Source organism: Typopeltis vanoorti, chromosome 5 (genome assembly GCF_054136105.1).
Source record: "Typopeltis vanoorti isolate ZY-2024b chromosome 5, IOZ_Tvanoo_1.0, whole genome shotgun sequence".
NCBI classification, from domain to species: domain Eukaryota; kingdom Metazoa; phylum Arthropoda; class Arachnida; order Uropygi; family Thelyphonidae; genus Typopeltis; species Typopeltis vanoorti.
Window position 1 is genome coordinate 76,359,100 of NC_143553.1, and position 22,516 is coordinate 76,381,615.

Consider the following 22,516-nt stretch of genomic DNA (forward strand, 5'->3'; position numbering starts at 1 on the left):
CCATTTTCTCAACTCTGCTTTGAGGTATTAATTAATTTTAAAATAGATATAATTGAAATATGGTAAATATGGTGTCAATTTAGAATATAACCATATAATTTAGCTAAGCAAAGTCTTAGCCGATGGAGCTAAGTCTTTGTTATAGGGAAGATGTTCCACAACTTCAAACCTTATCTCTTCAGTAGTTCTTGAATTGAATTTGCCTTGAGTGCAAAAAAGGACTTGGGGTAGTAATAATAATAATAATAATAAAATGATGAACAGGCCACAGCAGAGATGAGAAAATGGTTCTGAAAACAACCTGAAGATTTTTGCTATGATAACTTATAATTATTATTATTATATGGTATATCCATAATGTTAGAAGACTCATAACAAGCATCCCACACTAACCTTTATGCACACAATACCTATAATACAATACTTATCTACTAATTCTGGCAATTCATGTCACTCACCCACTCATTCACTCACCACTCTTCAAGCAAAATATCTAGTCGGTACATCCTTACTAACCACACTGTTACACAGTTTCCAGGGTTGACCCATCTCTCTCTCTCTCTCTATTTGTCAAATATCTTTTGTGTCAGTATTATAGAACACCTTTTTAATAACTTAAATTTCTATCATGTCCTTTGCTTTCTGCCTATCAACTAAACTTTACAACCCACACACTTTCAACCCATCCTTATAGGGAGCAGTCTACAGACCTGTCACCAGCTTGGTCACTCATCTCTGAATTCTCACCACTTCCTGATCACCAAGCAATCCACATGAACAAATTCATGCACAGTGTTCAAAATAGATCAAAATCATAGTCTTATAAAGAGGGGATAATAATCTCTCTATCTCTACTGGTTGATTAGATTACTTGGATGTTTTTCAACATCCAAGTAATCCTTTGAACTATTTTGTCAACTTTGGTGGAGAAAGTGTATGGAAAGGGAAGAGACATGTTGAGAAATCATATACAGTAGGAAAGCAGAGACTTAAAATTTTTAGTTTTTTTTTTTTATTTTACTGACCTCTCTCTCTCTTTTGGCTGGAGAGCAATGTTCCCTCTAATTTTTGCCAGCCCACATGCACATCAGCAACATTTTGTATGCAAGTCTCAGACTCAATGTGTGTGTGCTAATGTAATATTTGTTATGTTAATGTTGCTCTTTTTTCCATCTAGTTGTAACCTGTAAAATTATGAGCACTAAATTCATTCACTTAAATCCATAATCCGTATAGTTACAAAAATCTGTCATCACTTCATAAATTTCAGTGGCTGTACTGTCTAGACCAGAGCTTCTTAAACTTTTCCCGCATGCGACCCCTTTTCCGCTGAGAAATTTTTTTGCAACCGCGGGTATATAGGTATAAAAATAGGTATACAAATTAAACGTTTTACTGATAATATATCATAAAGAAATTTATTTTAAAACAATTCTTTGGTATGCATGTAATTTTACCATTTACATAAAGAATTACAATATAGTAGTCTCAAATCTGAGTCCGCGCGGTTAGCCTAGTGGCTTTGCGCTTCGCAATCATATGCCTGGGGAAGGAGTGTCCTAGGTTCGATTCTCGTCGGAGACGTGAGGAGCTGAAGGATCTTCCTCAGCCATAGCCAAGTTAGCCGGTCTTGGGCGCGGGCAGTAGGGTTTTTTCCGCCAGTTTATCTGGTGTTTTTCATCCCGCAAGCAGGCAAACCGGCCCCGTGAACACACAGGGATACAGCCAAGAATACCTTGAGGCATAGGAGTGACCATTCTATCCTCGTATTTCGGTTACGAAATCCAAGCATGCTTGGAAGGTTGTGGGCCTTAAAGGCCTGTTAAAGCCATTGGGATAGATAGATAGTCTCAAATCTGAGCCGAGGTGTTTATGGCAGCGTTCATTGGCATTGCATGACATGATGGCATGCTCAGTGCAAAATTCGCATGTTGTGTGTTCAGAACCAAGGCTGCAGTGAAGTAGTGCAACACAGGCGAGTGCTGCCAGAAACACTTCAGATTCATTATGCATTTGATTTTAAATTAATTTTTGTTCGTTTTGCATTCGAAACCTTTTACTGTTGCCAAATTTTTCGCAACCCCATTTAGGATCACGACCCACAATTAAGAAGCTCTGGTCTAGATCAGTGTCTTGCAGACTTTTCTGACTATCAACCCACAATAAAAAATACATTTTATATTTCAACCTAGCGTGCACATGCACACACACACACGCTCTCTCTCTCTCTCTCTCTCTCTCACACACACACACACACACACACACACACTGAGAAGCAATATCCCAATGGCACTCAGGTTGTATATTTTACGACCAAAATGGAGCAAATCTCAAGTACTTCTTCGACTTCCAAAAATTTGTTTAATATCTTGTGTTCCACAGATATTAAGCTGATGATAACAGATATTACACTCTTATCTTAGCCAAAGAGGCTGAGATATCTTTTCTATAAAATAAATTAATAATCTGCTAATGCCTTTTATTCCCTTATCGGGAGTGGTCAAGGCCATTTTGGCTTTATCTAACTTTGGTGACTGAGTTGAGCGGAAAGGGTAATTCACTCTCCACTGGTAGCCAAACAGAGATCGCTGGCCCAATGCTATCACTAATTATGAACAGCATCCAGTGAAGAGATAGCAAGCTATTGCTGCCATCTCATGGTCTCTACCACATTATATTTATTATCTGAAATAGTGTGGGATCTATGGTCGATTTTCTTGGGTTTATGGGACAAAAACCCTGAGTTTCCTGGAGGAAATAACCTGCTTGCCAGTTCCTGGAATCAACTAACTCGGGAACCAGTTTAAGAAAGGCTTAGAAATGATTCCTTTGGTCATTGACTAGATTCGAACTGAGAACAGTTTTCTTCATCATCATCATCATCAAATTCCTGACATGTACCCTCAAAGGGTGTATAGGATATGATAGTACTACATGAAAATTCACATCATTACTAACTTCTTATCTACAATTTACCTCCAAATCAGTCTGTTATTTGTCAAGACTCCAACATTATCACATCTCATATTTCTTTCATCTAAGGCACTTTGTACCATATCAATCCACCTATATCTTGGTCTTCTTCTGGGTCGTTTTTCTGCCAACCTGGCAGAGAACTTGTTTTGCTAATCTTTCCTCGCCCATTCTGTTTAAGTGACCATACTACCTGAGATTAGCTCTGCTAACACATTCCTGGATGCTGACAATGTCAAGTTCTTTCCTAATATCCTATCTTAATATGTTTTTAATATGATATTGCCATTGATGCCATCTGTTCACGCCCCTAATCTTTCTCAGGACTCTCATATCTGCGGTCTCTAGTCTTTGGTCAAGTGTTTTACTTCTGACCCAGCTCTCAGATCCATAAGTTAAAACTGGTTTGAACACTGTCTTGTATACAGCTAATTTAGTGTTCTGACTAATTTCTCTCTTATTCCATATGAATTTATTCAATTTACTGACTACCATACCAGTTTTGTTGATTCTGTTTTCTATTTCCATATTTAATTTACCATCTTCAGTAAAAATCGTGCATAAGTAGCTGAAATGTTTTACTTGTTCCACAGGTTCCCCTTTCACAAAATACAGTTGACATTTTCAACAATTCTACCTACTTTCATTGTCTTTGTCTTTTTAATGCTGACCTTCATTATTATTATTATTCATACCATATCTATTACAACAGTTATTCAATTTAGTCAGGGAATCTTGCAAACTTGTAGCAGATTTATTTAGAAGTATAACATAATGCAAAATGAATGGTTTTAGTTATAAGATTAGGTGTTATAAGCTGCATTTTTTATGACCTGGTTTGATGCACCTGTTGAAGAATGAGAGTTTGAATGTTGAGCCAGAATTTTTGAGTGGCATGAGGATTGAAGACCTCATTTTAGTGTGAATTTTGGCAATATGATTGGAACAGAGATGTGTTGGATCAAGCCTTTGTTTGGATGAAATCAATATATATATATATATATATATTGATTTCATAATATCTCTGTTACTACAATGATAAGATGATTCATCATTGTAGTAACAGAGGATACTAGGTTGAAAGTAGTAATAATGGAAAGTGTCCTCTAAGAGAGAAAACTTGTACTAAGTTAGGATGTGAATTACCCAGTGCAGAATATTTGTAAGAATTATTTATTGGGAGAGCACTGAAGAGTGTATGAAATGGTCTATGTCTTTAACATCTCTTTCAGTTAGGTCTCTAAAACTGGAAAATGGAAGTCAGTTGAAGCTATGGGCATCAGTCAATGCAAAAGATAACTTTGACTATTAGAAAAAGTTTAGTTCACTTTTTAGTTATATTCAGATTTCTGTTATTGTTTTCAATCCACACTAAAGATGTTTTTATGTTTTGATTAAAAAAAAAGTCAGTTTATGTGTGTCAGTTAACTTATGGAAATACCAAAGGCATATTCCAATCATATGACATGTTAGGTTCCAGACCACCATTGTGTAGCAAATTTCAGTGTATACCAAATCACTCAATCATATGACACGTTAGGTTCCAGTCCACCACCATTGTGTAGTGAATTTCATTGTATAGCCAATCAATCACTACTTTTTTTTCACTTGCAGATGCTAATTTAAATTTTAAATCCACACTAAAGATGTTTTTATGTTTGATTAAAAAAAAAATTCATTACTGTGGTTTATGTGTGTCAGTTAACTTACGGAAATACCAAAGGCATATTCCAATCATATGACATGTTAGGTTCCAGACCACCATTGTGTAGCAAATTTCAGTGTATACCAAATCACTACTTTTTTTTTTTAACTTACAGATCCAAGTAATGTTTAATAATGTTTTTAAGCAGTAATATATGCATGTAAATGACATAAATAAAGCATTTGTTTACATCATTTACACACAATGCAAGCAAAAAATTTAGAATAATTTTCACAAGTGAAAAAGTTATTCCAAATAGCTTGGGTTAAAGAAATATGTCAACCATTTTGGTCATCAATCTACACCATTAAAAGTTTTTCCATTTTAACTATAAGATTGTCATGTTTGTGGATGACCATAGCATTAACTAGCATAGCCAGGGCCTCTCCCAGTGATACACTATATGCACCATTGTCACTAAATTTAATAATTTTAATCTTAGTAACTAATGTAATAGGTTTGTGTGTCTTCTTTTTACTGGAGGTAACAGTAATCTCTTTGAATTTTATCTGCTATTATTAACAACACTAAAATAAAATAATAGTTCTAAACAGTTTATAATTAACAGCAAAACACCAAGAAAGAGAGAAAGAAAGAAAGGAAGATGTAGAGAGTCATGATGTCATTAAAAAATGGGTTCACGAATACATATCAGTTTATTTAGTGCAGCATCATATCACTAAAACTGTCATATGAGTGAATGCAACATCTGTCATAATGAAAAGTATCTTATGAGTAGATCATCATAAAGCAAAGAGTCGTAAGGTGAAATATGACTGTATTTTGGATCATGATATAACTGCAGTTATCTTTAGTGTGATACAATGGAACGATAACTCTTTTATCTCTGTAGGTCAGCGTCCTTCTCAGTATTGCAGCAATCCTCTGGGTTACCTTCACCATCTTTGCAATATGTTCTCTGAATTTCAGTTTTCTATCAATCATCACCCCCAAATTTCTCATCTCCCCCCACTTCCTCCAGTACATCTCCTCCAATCGAGTAAGCAGCCTGCCATCAATGTATCCCAAACTTCAAGACTTTATATTTTGCTGCATTAAACTGATCCTCATTCATTTGCCCATCTGTCTAGTTTATTCAAATCCTCTTGCAGGGCTGCCACATCTGCACTATTACTAATATACTATGTTTCATGCTAAATATCAGTGGCTGAAAATGTTAAATTCACTATACTCTTAATGTGCTCTTACCATGTTACAATGTTAGAGATGATTGAAGAATGAGAAACTGTCAGACCAGGGAAAAGTTGATCCATTTTGCAGAACTAGAAGTATCTCTCTCTCTCTATGTTCACTGGGCATCTACAGATGCCGTATGGTCACACTGATGCTCAGTGATGTTCCACACTAGGCCTCGCCATGTAGTCCTGTTGTTTGCTTTTCTGGCAGTCTCAACTCTCTGAAGATCAGTCACTCCACACACGCCATCCATCCATCTCATTGATGGTCTACCCCCTGCCTCTTTTTCCAGGAACTTTACCTTATATTACTGTTCTGAGAAGTCCTCCTTCCATCCTTTCTATGTGTCCAAAATATTTTAACTTTCTTCTGTCAATATCCATAAGGAGCCTTAAAGTTCTACTAATCTTTTCTAACACCCATTCATTTGTATGCCTTTCAGTATATGATATCCTCAACAGCCTTCTGTAACACCACATCTCAAAAGCAGATATCTGTTTCTTATCTGACTTCTTTAGGTTCCAAGTCTCGCATCCATAAGTTGCTGTTGGAAAAACAACTGCATCTAAAATCCTCAACTTTGTTCCCATGGAGGTAGATCCATCCTTCCAGATTTTAGACAGGTCTCTGACTGCTGTTTTAGCCATTTCTAACCTTTTTCGGACATCTTCTGAACAGCAATTCTTCACATTAATAATGGATCCCAGGTATTCAAACTTGCTGACTTCCTCAATTCTTTCTCCATTAAGGTACACTTGTTTCTCAAGAGCTTCTCTGTTTGTTTTTCCTTTGAGAACCATGATCTTTGTCTTGCTAGAATTGAGTTGAAGTCCTCTGTTATAACTGATCTTGTTTACTTTGTTAAGAATTAGTCCTAGTTCTTCCATGTCATTACAAAGGAGTTCTGTATCATCAGCATACCTCAGATTACTGATCAATCTACCTCCTATCCTAATTCCTGTCCTGAGCTCATCCAATGCTTCATGCATGATGTCCTCTGCATATAAACTAAACAAGTGAGGAGAAAGTAAACAATCCTTGTCTAACTCCTTTTCCAACTTGAAGCCAGTCAGACAATCCAACGCCTGTTCTTACTGTGGCTTCTTGTTCCTTATACAAGTTGGCTATCAACCTGATAGTGTGTTGAGGAAAACCTATTCTTTTCATTACTTCCCACAATTCACATGTTCCACACAGTCAAAAGCTTTAGAGTAGTCTAAGAAACACATTACCAGAGGGAGTCTGAATTCTTTATATTTTTCTATGATCTGTCTAAGGCAAAGGATCTGATCTCTGGTGCCCCTACCTTTCCTAAAACCTGCTTGTTCCTCTGGCATCTCTGCCTCAACTTTGGCCTCAATCCTATTTAGCATGATCTTTAATAAAATTTTGCTTGCATGAGATATCAAACTAATAGTTCTATAATTCTTGCATGCCTTCATATCACCTTTCTTGTGTAGTGGTATGAAAACTGACTTCTTCTAGCCTCTAGGCCATGATCCTGTCTCCCATATCCTTGTAATCAATCTATGAAACACTCTTATCCCTCCATCCCCTGTGGCCTTAATTAACTCTGCTGGGATTTCATCTGCACATGGGGCCTTATTGCTGTTGAGCTGCTTAACTGCTCTTTCAACTTCGTGCCTAAGTGGAGGAGGTTGCAAATCAAAATTTTCTTGGTGAGAGGACTCCACATTTTCTTTATCCACTATGCTGTACAGTTCCTCACTGTATTCTTTCCATCTGTTTTTGATTTCCAACTCTTCTGTTAGTAATGATCCATTCCTGTCTTTGATGACATTCAATTTAGGCTTAAACTTGTGCTTTAAGTCACAAACTAAATAAAACATCCTTTTATAATTATGCCTTCTCATCTGGAACTATCTTTCTTCACATTTATCAGTATAGAACTTTTCCTTGTCCTGCTTGATGGCTCTTCTGATTTCTCTATGTAATCTCTTGTATTCTTCGGTCCCTGTGTCTTTTTGTTTTTCCAACCGCCTTCTTTTGATTAGTTCCCATGTTGAATCTGATATCCATGGGGCTCTTGGTTTTCTTATTGGGCCAAGATATGTCTTTGCTGTATCCTGTATTATCATTTTGACTCCTTTCCAAAGCATTTCTGGTGAGATTTCCTCATTGGTCTCCAAAAAATCATCCAACCGAGTTGATGTTTCTTCTGTGAACCCACTAGGAATTACTCTAACATCCAATCTAGTGGAATGTGCCTGACCTGGAAGTTTTCGGAGTCTTAGTCTTACTTTGGCTCATACCAGCTGATGGTCTATACCACAGTCTGCTCCAGGACAAGTATGCACATCAGAGATGCTTGTCTTCCACCGCTGGAGAGCCAGGATGTAATCAATCTGGTGCCTTGACCTATCAATGTTAGATGTCCAAGTATAGGTCTTGTGGATGTTTCTGGAAGCAGGTATTGGTAATAACTAATCTGTTAGCACGGGTAAAATTCCAACAGTCTTTCACCATGGGTGTTACGTTCACCCAGACCAAACATGCCACACACCAGCGTGACTCTCATACTCTTTCCCACTTTTGCATTTAAGTCTCCTAAGATGTACAGTATGTCTCTCCTTGGTAGGCAGTCCAAAACAGTTTGTAAGTTTTCATAAAATTCTTCACTCTCTTCTTCAGGTCTATCTGTGTGGGGTGCATAAACTACCACAATTGATACATTGGTAGGCTGAGCCTTAAGTCTAATGGAGAGTATCCTATCATTAATGGGGTTATAACCAAGAAGGCTTCTTGCCTGAGCTGTCTTCTTCAGTATCACAGCTACCCCATGATGTTTTGAGTCACCACCTGAGTAAATAACTAGCTTACCATCCTGTCTTTTGAAGTGACCTTCTCCATTCCATCTGGTGTATGTAATTCCCAAGATGTCAATTTTATACCAATCCATCTCTTTACAGACAATCTCAAGAGTACCCATCTATAAACCCTGGACATTCCATGTGCCTATGTAAAATTCCTTTCTAAGATTAATCTTATACATTCTGTGTTGCTCATTCACGATATCACTAACTCTTGATGGAGGCTGTAATATACTTCTCGAACAGGGCCCTCTGCCTAAGCCCTGAACGCGGCTCTGACTATTCTGCGTGACAGCCGATGCAGCATGAGATGCGCTATTATCTAGAACTAACTAATTAACTAACTACGCTATTAACTAGAAGTATAAGCACATTAAATATGTTTCTCTTCATTTTAATTCTTGTAACTATAGTACTTCTTTTTTTTTTATTTATTTATTTTTTTCTTAAAGGAGGAAATATATTATTTATTTTCAAGGAATAAAAGAAATCATAACTTTGGAAATTAATAAATTGGAATATCCAATACTTGTCAAAGCTATATTGGTTAAGCTTGCTGTTATAGAACAGAAATTGACAAATCAAGAATTAGTGCATGTTTCAGATCTTAACCTGCAGAACTGTTGATGTATTGTGTGTGTATATTGCAGCACCAAAGATGACTTCAGGTGTATAAACAAGTACAGTAATTCACAAATGCAGTTATATGTTTCATACTACTCCTACAAGATATGTAGATTAAACATTATCATCAGACAGGTAAGACTGTTTCCCTTAATATTGTTATAGACAAAGCAATAAATTACAGAATCAGAAATCATAGTAACGACATTTTGCTTCTTTTTATTCTTTTCCGACAGTGGCAGATTAGCTATTCACACTTATTTGGTAGACTGGAGTTTTATGTTAGTAGTTGTATTGCAGAAAATTAAAATAATAAGGAGACAAATGATTTTAGGACCACAAAAAAGAAAACAAAACAAAAACAAAGGTGCATTTTGTCTAAAAGTTTTCGTAATTCATATTGAAATGGTTCAACATTTGGTAAAGTAAGATTTGATGTGCATATGTACTAATATACTTTAAATTGTTTGTCAAAACCAAAACTGAAATTAACTCTAATTTTTAATAATGATGCAGAATATTGAAATTCATCAAAATCTGTCTGGAAGTTCTATAGTGCTCCACTCACCCTCTTCCTCATATATATATAAATGACTTTTTCTCACTGACCTCAAGTCCTATCTATAGTTATTCTGATAATACTCTTTCTTCCCCTCTTCATTTTACAAATCTTGTAGACTCCAACATTCTAGTCTTTAAGATCTCTATAACCACTGCTTTAAACACTGATTTTTCTTTCCATTCTTCAGTGGTACATAAGGACATCCTCATCAGCTTCATCTAACAAAGCAAACACAGTACTATATTCTTTCTCACAAGAAAGATCCTACTTCTCTTCCCCTTACCTTTGATAATGCTTAAATCCCTGGACAACATCAGATTTTCTCTTCTTGAATTGACATACACCTCTAGCCTTCCCACCCCCTTCCCACCCCCTCTCCCCACTCAAGGCACTGCTTCTCTTTAGAAGTATTACACTAATTGGTCTTGCAACTTCAGCTGTAATATCAACCAAACAAAATTAACCCAATATAAATCACAAATCAACCCGATTAGAATTTTTTCACATTTGGATAATGCACCAGAAATTCTCTAAAAATTCTCGATGCAGTCCAGAAAAGGCAATCTGATTAATTGATGATCTCCTCTTTCATTCTAACTCACTTTATTCAATTTCTCATAGAGATTCTGTTTCTGCCTTTTCGGGTACTTTGTGAGTGTTGTTTTACTGAATTAACTTTTATCATTCCTTCACTTTATCTAAGCCTATAAAAGTGCAATTAGATGGTTGTTGACATCCATTTACAGTCCAACACTTAAACTCATGAAACCAACTTCTCTGTCTCTTTCATTCCTCTTTGAAACAGTCTTCCTCATGTAGCATCACCCCACCCCCAAAAAAAAGACTACATCCTCCAACTTCTAAAAATATCACTAGGTTCCTTTTTTATTTTATCTCTTTCCCACACATAGCACTAATGAGTAGACTGGTTTTGACCTTTATTGAGGTCTGTCAGAGTAACTCTTACCATGTACTCTTATGGTGCAAATCTCATAATGCATAGCAATATACACATCTTAAAAGAAAAGTATTGTGCATTATGGTATACTAAGGAAAAGTGATGTGAAGTCAACTGCCTCCATAAATAGCCTGGCTGCAAATATGCTTTATGTGTCAACTTTTGTTTGCTTACACACATAGGTAAAGGATTAAAACAATAATATAATTTCTTGCCTATTATATCAGTATAATTTGTTTTTCTCAAACTTAAATATATACATATAACATTTAGTTTGTGTGTGGAGACAAAAAACATTTTCTCAATTCATAGTGATTTTCTTCCTTGACTACTTATATGATAACTAAAAGAAATATATAATAACTAAAAGGCAAAAAGCAGTCTACAAACAACTTACCGGATTAGCCATGGGTAGCCCCGTCTCTCCTTCTTGTGCTGACTTATTCATGGACGACCTAGAGGATAAAATCTTATCCCAAATTACTCCAAAACCAAAAACTTGGTACAGATATGTTGATGACATCTTTATCATTTGGAATCATACAAAAGAAGAACTAATGGCTTATCTCAACCAAATCAATAATTTCACCATACCATCAAATTCACATTAGAAATTGAAAAAGATGAAAAACTTCCATTTCTAGACATCCTAATATAAAAACAAACCAATAACAGTATCAACCTGTCTGTGTATAGAAAACCTATGAATACTGGATGTTACCTCCATTTCAACTCGTCTCATCATATATCGCAGAAACTTGGCATTATCCATATGCTTATTACACAACAGACCAAGATGACTTACAAAAAGAATTAACTACAATATCCAGAGAACTATCCTTAAATGGTTATCCTAAAAGACTCTCAACAATATACTCATTTCGGATATACCACAAAGACAATGTGATGACACTCAATACATCAGTACTATAATGCTGACAAACTATTCCATTTGTCAGCAATATTTCCAAAAAATTGGCTATCCTTCTAAAACCACACAATATTAGAGTAGCATTCAAGCCAGTCAATACTATTTGGAAATTTTTAAGATCACCGAAAGCCCCTCATCCGTTCTACAAGTACTCTGGAGTATATAATATACCTTGCTCCTGTGGTGTTAGTTACGTTGGTCAGACCACTAGAAGCTTCGAAACGAAATGAGACAGAAAGAACACATAGGATATGTCAGAAACAACAGACAAGATATTTCAGGCCTTTCTTGCTACTTGCCTCTACCAACCATCTCATTGAGTGGGATAAGAGTCATATGCCCTATATAGAAGAGAACTACCATTCCAGGACCTTCAAGGAGGCTGCTACGGTCGCCTGTTCAACAGGAAACCTAAATAAGAATCAAGGTCTAATCCTACCGGAAATTTGGAAAACTTTAATCAGATCACTAAACATCAAAGAAATGAACTTTCATGCCAATTACATTATGTCTTGTAACAAATAAATCATGTTCCCGAGACATGCGCATTGTCTCGCACAATACTAATTTTGTATGAATTAGAACTGTCAGTTAAAACCTAGTCTGTTACCTTCATATAGCTTACCAATTGTATTCCCTGAAGATGCCGATAGCAAAAATCAGCAAAGCATGTAGGACAATAAATTAAAACCCACTTGACTAACATTCAAAAAAAGTGTTTTAGTTATTATTTTCTTAATTTGTTTGCAGAAAAAAAAATGGCATCATTGTTATTGTAGCTTGTAGTTATTATTATTCTGTTAATACTATATATTCGAAATCATTATTTAATATCAGTTTAAAATTCCTCTGCCACAGAACAAAACAAATAATAGATATCTTTTAGCTTTTTATTATACTTGTCACAGAGAAAGTGAACTTTCTTTGTTGACTTCAACCAAAAGATGTTAACAAAAAGAGATGATCCAGTTTTCCTGAGCTCTTTCCATTGTCAAAAGCCCACTTTCCCTTTTTTTCATTCTCCTTCCTGCTAAAACTCAACTAACAATGGTCCAATCCTACTACAACAAAGATCACAGCCATAGGTAAATGACCTTTGCAGTTTCAAATTAAACCATGTGCTATGAAAAATACATCAGTTATTAAAAATTTTGCTGTTACAGTAAATTCATAGGGACGGCAGAAATAGTTTGTTATAGTGGATATTTTGCTATATTGAATACCATTTATAATAGCATTATACCTATGAGTTTCTAGACTTTTAATAGAGACATACATGTTAGACGTAGTATAATGTTTTAAATAATCACTTCACACATGTAAGAGAAAACTAAATAGATTTTATTATTACTATATATTTCACTCAATATGTTATGAGCATTCAGAAAGAAGGCAGAAGAATTGGCAACAACATTTAAATGTTGCTAAGTTATTATCTAAAACATTATCCTATGAGTTCCATTAGAACCATCTGGTAGTTTTTCATAGTACACCCTCTGTCCAAAAAGAAACCATCATCAAATTCCTGCCATGTACCCTCAAGGGGGTGTACAGGATATGATAGTACTACATGAAAAATTCACATCATTACTAACTTCCTATCTACAATTTTACTCCAAATCAGTCTGTTAGTTGTCAAGACTCCAACATTACCAGATCTTATATTTCTATCGTCTAAGGCACTTTGTATCGTATCAATCCACCTATATCTTGGTATTCTTCTGGGTCATTTTCTTGCCAACTTGGCAGAGAACACTTGTTTTGCTAATCTTTCCTCGCCCATTCTGTTTAAGTGACCATACCACCTGAGATTAGCTCTGCTAACGCATTCCTGGATGCTGACAATGTCAAGTTCTTTCGTAATATTTTTGTTTTTAATATGATATTGCCATTGATGCCATCTGTTCACACCCATAATCTTTCTCTGAATTCTCGCAACTGCGGTCTCTAGTGTTTGGTCAAGTGTTTTACTTCTGACCCAGCTCTCAGATCCATAAGTTAAAACTGGTTTGAACACTGTCTTGTATACAGCTAATTTAGTGTTCCGACTAATTTCTCCCTTATTCCACATGAATTTATTCAATTTACTAGCTACCATACCAGCTTTGTTAATTCTGTTGTCTATTCCCATATTTAATTTACCATATTCAGCGGACCAAATTGTATTCTTATTGGTTAAACCAAAATATAGAATGATGGTACAACATGACAAAATTTCATGCCGGCTGGGGCGTTGCCTGGTTAAACAAGGCCCCCGTTGTTTTCGCCAGGGAACCAGGGCGAACAGCGATAAGTCAGCTACTGGAACAAATCTGAAAATAAACCCCAACTCAACATCACCAGAGTTAAAGATCGGTACTATCAACGTAATAAGCCTGAATGGCAAAGAAATGGAGCTAGCTGAGGAATTAGATAAGTACCAGATCGACATAATAGGGGTGACTGAAACAAAAAAGACCAAAATGGTGAGATCTTTCTGAGCAATAAATACAATATGTTATATTCAGGCAATGACAATCAAGGAAAAAAAGGAGTAGCCATAGTATTCAACACAAAATACGAGGCTAATCTTCTTGAATGGCAGTCAGTCTCAAGTAGAGTAATGTGGGCAAATATGAGAATGGGGAACTGGACAATGAGACTTATTTGTGCCTATGATCCCACAGAAGGTTCTACTAAGGCAGAAGTGGAGGAATTTTTTGAGGCTTTAGAAAAAGCAACTGACACAATGAAAAATGAAAAGTTGTCCTTGTTGGGGATCTAAATAGCAGAGTAGGAAATGATTGTGAGACATACAAAAATATTTTGGGAAAATTTGGAGAAAAGAGCAAAGCTAATAATAATGGCAAATACCTGTTGGATTTCTGCTCAGGACATGGACTGGTTATTACTAACACCATGTTCCAACATAAAAATGTGCACAAATTCACATGGAGAGAAGAGGCTAGGAATAAGAAAAGTCTCATTGATTATGTTATTGTTGATAATGATATTTTCTCCCTGGTGCAGGACACCAGAGTGTACAGAGGATTTGAAATTGGAAGTGATCACTATTTAGTCTTGAGCAGGATAAAATTGAATTTCATATTGAAAAGAATAACATGTAAGAAAGTTTTAAAGCGAATAAAAGTTGAGCAGCTCTCAGATGTGAACTGTAGACTAAAATACACAAAGATTATTGAAGGAAAAATGAAAGAGTTTGAGAACAGGAATCAAACCTTGGAGATTCAGTGGCAAACTCTAAAGAAAACATTGATTGATTCTGTCAAAGAGGCATGTGGTGAGGTTGTTTGTAAGGATAAAAAAATCAGAACTCCCTGGTGGACACAGGAGGTTAAAGAGGCAGTGAAGGAAAAGAAGAAAGCATACCAAAAGTTCCTGTCAAATAAGTCAGCTTGTGCTCTTAGAGAATATAGAGACAAATGCAAGAATGCTAAACACTGTGTAAAATTAGCCAAACAAAAGTCATGGGAGGACTTTGGCAAGAATATAGAAAATAAATATCAAGAAGGTGGCAAAATATTCTCGAGGTTGTTGAAGAAGCTTAAGAATGGAGGAAAGAGTGCTATAAAAGGAATTAGAGATGATAAAGGTGACATGAAAACGTTAGAAAAATATATCCTTGAAGTATGGAGTAATTACTTTGAAAAACTGCTAAATGAAACAAGCAGTGATGACAGCACAGTGGTAAAAAACACTGACAAGGCATGCAGTCAGGAATACATATCCATACTTGAAGTAGAAAAAGCCATCAAAGGCTTGAAATGTGGAAAGGCAGGAGTAGATGATATTCGACCAGAAATGCTGAAGTATAGTGGTATAAGAGTCTTACAGTGGCTGCACTGCATAGTTCAGAAAGCCTGGTCAGAGGGACGAATTCCCGATGACTGGAGTAGAGCTTTCATAGTACCCATATATAAAAAGGGAAATAAAACTGCATGTGAGAATTACAGAGGTATTTCCCTACTGAGTGTTCCTGGCAAGATCTATGCAAATATACTTGAGAAACGGTTGAGAAGAATTGTGGAAGAAAAGCTTGGTGAAGAACAAGCTGGATTCAGGCCAAATAGAGGCTGTCAGGATCAGATCTTCACTTTACGACAAATAGTCGAGAAAGCATGGGAATATAACAGAGATCTGTATTTAAGTTTTGTCGATCTGGAAAAGGCATATGACAAGGTTTCAAGAGAGAAGCTATTCAATACGTTGCAGTTATGTGGTGTCAATGGGACATTATATCAAGCAATACTTAGTCTTTATTTGAGTTGTAAGTCAGCAGTTAGAATTGAAGGAAGTACGGGAAAATGGTTTAATGTTAAATCTGGTGTGAGACAAGGATGTACATTATCCCCTCTATTATTCATTATCTATATGGATCACATTATGAAGGAAAGTGGTATTAAACATGATATCAAAATTGGAGATATTAACGTCAGCTCTTTGCTTTATGCAGATGATGTTATACTTCTAAATAAATCCGCTACAAGTCTGAAAGATTCTCTGACTAAATTGAATAGCTCTTGTAATAGATATGGTATGAAGGTCAGCAATAAAAAGACAATGAAAATAGGCAGAATCATTGAAAATGTCAACTGTGTTGTGAATGGAGAACCTGTGGAACAAGTAAAACATTTCAGCTATTTAGGCACAATTTTTACTGAAGGTGGTAAATTAAATATAGAAATAGACAACAGAATCAGCAAAGCTGGTATGGTGGGAAGTCAATTGAATAAATTCATATAGAATAAGAGAGAAATTAGTCGGAACACTAAATTAGCTGTATACAAGACAGTGTTCAAACCAGTTTTAACTTATGGATCTGAGAGCTGGGTCAGAAGTAAAACACTTGACCAAAGACTAGAGACCTCAGATATGAGAGTCCTGAGAAAAATTATAGGCATGAACAGATGGCATCAATGGCAGTATCATATTAAAAACGAGGATATTAGGAAAGAACTTGATATTGTCAGCATCCAGGAATGCGTTAGCAGAGCTAATCTCAGGTGGTATGGTCACTTAAACAGAATGGGCGAGGAAAGATTAGCAAAACAAGTGTTCTCTGCTAGGTTGGCAGGAAAACGACCGAGAGGGAGACCAAGGTATAAGTGGATTGATACGGTACAAAGTGCTTTAGACGATAGAAATATAAGATCTGATAATATTGGAGTGTTGACAAGTAACAGACTGATTTGGAGGAAAATTGTAGATAGGAAATTAATAATGATGTAATTTTTTTCATGTAGTACTATCATATCTGTAAACCCCTTGAGGGTACATGGCAGGAATTTGATGATGATGATGATGATCTTCACTAAAAATCGTGAGTAAGTAGCTAAAATGTTTTACTTGTTCCACAGGTTCTCCATTCACAACACAGTTGACATTTTCAATGATTCTGCCTATTTTCATTGTCTTTGTCTTTTTATTGCTGACCTTCATACCATATCTATTACAACAGTTATTCAATTTAGTCAGAGAATCTTGCAGACTTGTAGCGGATTTATTTAGAAGTATAACATCATCTGCATAAAGCAAAGAGCTGACATTAACATCTCCAATTTTGATATCATGTTTAATACCACTTTCTTTAGATAGATAATGAATAACAGAGGGGATAATGTACATCCTTGTCTCACACCAGATTTAACATTAAACCATCTTCCTGTACTTCCTTCAATTCTAACTGCTGACTTACAACTCAAATAAAGACTAAGTATTGCTTGATATAATGCCCCATTGATACCATATAGCTGTAGCGTATTGAATAGCTTCTCTCTTGGCACTTTGTCATATGCCTTTTCCAAATCAAGAAAACTTAAATACAGATCTTTGTTATATTCCCATGCTTTTCTTCCACAAATCTTCTCAACCATTTCTCAAGTATACTTGCATAGATCTTGCCAGGAACACTCAGTAGAGAAATACCTCTGTAATTCTCACATTCAGTTTTATTTCCCTTTTTATATATGGGTACTATGAGAGCTTTACTCCAATCATCGGGAATTCGTCCCTCTGTCCAGGCTTTCTGAACTATGCAGTGCAGCCACTGTAAGACTCTTATACCACCATATTTCAGCATTTCTGGTTGAATATCATCTACTCCTGCTGCCTTTCCACACTTCAAATCTTTGATGGCTTTTTCTACTTCAAGTATGGATATGTATTTCTGACTGCATGCCTGGTCAGTGTTTTTCATCACTGTGCTGTCATCACTGCTTGTTTCATTTAGCAAATTTTCAAAATAATTACTCCATACTTCAAGGATATCTTTTTCTCCCATTTTCATTTCACCTTTATCATCTGTAACTCCTTTTACAGCACTCTTTCCTCCTAAGCTTCTTCAACAACCTCCAGAATATTTTGCCACCTTCTTGATATTTATTTTCTATGTTCTTGCCAAAGTCCTCCCATGACTTTTGTTTAGCTAGTTTTACACACTGTTTAGTTTTCTTACTTTTGTCTCTGTATTCTCTAAGAGCACAAGCTGACTTATTTGCCAGGAACTTTTGATATGCTTTCTTCTTTTCCTTCACTGCCTCTTTAATTTCCTGTGTCCACCATGGAGTTCTGATTTTTCTATCCTTGCAGACAACTTCACCACATGCCTCTCTGGCTGAATCAATCAGGGTTTTCTTTAAGGTGTGCCACTGAATCTCCAAGGTGTGGTTCCTGTTCTCAAACTCTTTCATTTTCCCTTCAATAATCTTTGTGTATTTTAGTCTACAGTTCACATCTGAGAGCTGCTCAACTTTTATTCACTTTAAAACTTTCTTACACGTCATTCTTTTCAATACGAAATTCAATTTTATCCTGCTCAAGACTAGATAGTGATCACTTTCAATTTCAAATCCTCTGTACACTCTGGTGTCCTGCACCAGGGAGAAAACATCACTATCAACAATAACATAGTCAATGAGATTTTTTTTTAATTCCTTGCCTCTTCTCTCCATGTGAATTTGTGCACATTTTTATGTTGGAACATGGTGTTAGCAATAACCAGTCCATGTCCTGAGCAGAAATCCAACAGGTATTTGCCATTATTATTAGCTTTGGTCTTTTCTCCAAATTTTCCCCAAACATTTTTGTGTGTCTGACAATCACTTCCTACTCTGCTATAAAATACAAAAAGAAACCAAACTTTAGAAATAAACCAAATTTTATAGAAAATAAAACACAGGCCAATCATAATTATTCAAATCATTTATTTCAATCAATATAATCTCCCTCAGCTTCGATACAGCATTTGTCACGGTCAATTAATTTGTTAAATGAGTTTTTTTATATCGGTTTTTGGGATACTGTTGAGGGTCGTGGTTACTGCCGCTTGAATGTTTTCAATGGTGTCGTAGCGCTTTCCTTTCATTGGCAAACGACGTTGGGAGAAGAGAAAGAAGTCACAGGGTGCTAAATCAGGTGAATACGTTGAGTGATCCAACAGACAAACTTGGTTTTTGCTCAAAAATTGTCTCACAATATTCGAACGATGAGATGGTTCATTATCTTGTAAAAGTGACCAGATGCCTGCATCACGTTATTCATGCTGTACGCATGAATTCCCGCTATCAATTGCTTCAGAACTTCAAGCTAAAACTCACTATTGGCCAGGTGGAATGAATTCTTTGTGGATAATGCCCTTGGAATTATGGAAACAAATCAGCATTATCTTTACTTTTGACTTTTCCAAGTGACTTTTTTTCGGATGCCCTCTTCTGGTGGTCTCCAGCACTCTGGTGCTTTGTTTCTGGCTCATACTCAAAACACCACATTTCGTCACCAGTAACAATCATTTCAATGAAGTTTGAGTCCTTATGAGCGGTTTTAATGAGGTGCTTGCAATGTTAAATTCGATACATTTTTGGTCGTTGGTCAACTTGTGGGGAATAAATCGCGAATTCAATTTATGAAGGACCAAACTCTTGGTCAAAATGTTGTGCACAGTTGATTTTGGAATCCCCAATTCATCTTCAATCAATTTCATGGACGATGTCAGGTTTTCGTTGATGAAATCATGCACTTTTTGGATTTTAACTTCGCTCAGTCCAGTTTTTGGACAGCGTGCTTTTCATCATCCTCAAGCATCTCTCACAACTGCTTTGAAATTGCTTAAACCATTCATAAACTTGAGCACGAGATAAGCATTCATCACCGTATGCTTTTTGAAGCATTTGATGCATTTCGGTAAAACTTTTACCAAGGTTAACAAAAGTCAATCGTAGTTCTCTGTTTTGAAACTCATTTTCTGACCGTTTGTCAAACCACACTGCCACTCTTGGCACTATAGTTCGGCTTCTATTGAAACAAATGTCATAAACAGTTGACATAACACTAATGAAGGTTGCTGCTTTTTGACAACAAAAAGATACAACAGGTGGAGCCACTAGTTTCTTCTATTTTCGAAAAGTTCGGTTTCTTTTTGGACAGAGGGTATAAATGCCTCTGTTATGGTACAGTGTTATAATGAGTGAATTGTTGTAGTTTGTCATAGTGAATTGCTATAGGAATCTCTCCTGTAACAGACTACTGAAAAGATACAGGGCTACGTTGAAATAAATTTGTTATAGCAAACCGTCCACTATAATAAGCTGCTTGTTATTTGCAATAATGAGAGTTAGCTATGCTATTACAGATGATCCATTTATCCTGAGCTCTTTCCATTGTCGACAGTCCACTTTTTTCTTCTCTCTTTCCACTAAAACTCGACTATCAATAATTCCAGTCCTACAACACCAACAAAGATCACAGCCATAGGGAAATGACCTTTGCCTTTTCAAATTTCAAATACATTAACTGCTTGGACAGCTAAGTGATTAGTGTATTCACTCTCCAACCAACATTCTATGGGTTTGAATCCCATCATGGACTTGGATGTTTGTGATTATCTTTAGGTAGGGGATGAATTTCATCACCCAGTGTGAGCCTGAATTGGCTTGAAAAAAAATTATAAAATTAATACAAGAATAGAACAGAAAGTTCATGTACAACTGCACTATAGGTTTACCAAAAACATCTTTTGTGAATGAGAACTCCATAAAAAAATAAATAAACAACAGTACTGTGAGAGTTGAATGTATATAATTATTGCTGTTTGAGTATGTTGCAATTAGTGTATCTGCTCTCCAACCAACTGGTTGTGGGTTCAAATGCTACTGCAGGTATGGATGTTTGTGATTGCCCTTTAGGTGGGAATTGAATTTCACCGCCCAGTGCGAGACTAGTGCCCTGCTTATTGGAGGCCTGAAGTGGCTTAAAAAATTCCATGTTTAGTCTCTAGAGCATGGTTTCCAGACTATATAAAAATAAAATTAAAAGAAAAAAAAAATAAAATTAATTTTTAAAAATTGAAAAAATATAATTAGCCCACCCATAGTACAAATGTACTGTAGGTGTGCAAACAACCATTCATGAGTAGGAACCACATAAAATAAAAAATAAAAAAAATATATAAAAAAAAATGAGTAACTTAATATCAATTTTTAATATTAGCAGAGATTTAAAATATTAAAAATGGAACTGGAACATAAGGGAATCATGTTATAGGAAGAAATGAGTTACAGAAGTGTAGGAAGAAAGGAGAAGCACAGAATGAGTAATATTTATCCAAGCTGGTAGAAAAATTTCATAGTATAATTATTTAGTTTTGTGGCAAGTAGAATTAAAAATGATTACAGAAGAATGACTTTGGAAATGGTTGTCAGTGAAAGCTATAGTGGAATTGTTTTAATGAGCATTTGACTGCCATATGTTATTTGATGCTAGTGACAGGGTTTCAGTTCAAAGCCTCACTGAAATCCTGACTAGCGAGTCTTTGAACTGAAACCCTGAAAGTTATACAAAGTGTTAAGTCTTATTAACATTAAGTAACCTTGATGTTAATAAGACAACCAGATATGATGTTGATTTAATGGAAGATAACATTGGTAGGATTATGATAAACTGTGTTTGATTAAATCAAGTATTTCTTCTCTGTTACATGAATATATACTTTATAGCTTATGTGATCTGAAAATTGCTACTTTCCATTAAGACAGCCTCTGAATGTTCATGCATGTTGGGTTGATCAGGCACAGTTGGGACAGAGTAGTAGCATTTCCCAAATTTTTAGCAGCTTATAACAATCCTATTTGTTTGGGTTAGAGATCTACATTAGTTTGTTAATACTGTGACTCATTAAATGAACGTCTTCATTTAATGAGTCACAATCTTGAATCTGTTTTTTGTGTAGTGACCTTTTTTCACTTTACATAGGGAAAATTTTTAGGACTTGTTCCATAGAAAATTCTCTCCTTGATGTTCTCTCTGGACAGTGGTAGAATGTCCTGATTGCAAGAACAGATTGCAGCTGTACAGAACAATGCTCAGGTAGTACACGGGAGTCTTAGGGAGAGCATATAAAGAATGCTAGTTTCCTAGTATGAAGATTGTAGTTTGAATGTATTTTTTTTTCATTTTCTGAGTTGATTTGTATATAGTATCATGATGGCATGACTGTAATTTCTACTTCCTGGGGAGGAGCAGAAGAATCTGAGAGAAATTACACAATGTTTATGATTTTTATGTTGGGTATAGCTATTGGAAGGAATATTTTTCTAGGGAGGTTAATTCATTATTAAGTAGTTTCTCATTATAACAAATATATCTTGCTTTGTTAGGGTTTAATGAATTCACATTGTTAAAGTGTGTTGGTGACTGGTGGAGTCATGAAGGTGGGAAGCTGTTATTTTGGCAACTGTATTTG

At 35.8% G+C, this 22,516-nt stretch overlaps 1 protein-coding gene and 1 pseudogene across 2 annotated transcripts in view; one reads left to right on the forward strand and one right to left on the reverse strand.

Moving 5' to 3' along the window:
- The window catches only part of LOC150106553 (uncharacterized), a 197,162-nt gene that overhangs the window by 87,058 nt on the left and 87,588 nt on the right, over nt 1–22,516 (forward strand). The gene's annotated exons all lie outside the window — the stretch shown is intronic.
- LOC150106554 (U2 spliceosomal RNA) lies at nt 2,270–2,441 on the reverse strand (annotated as a pseudogene).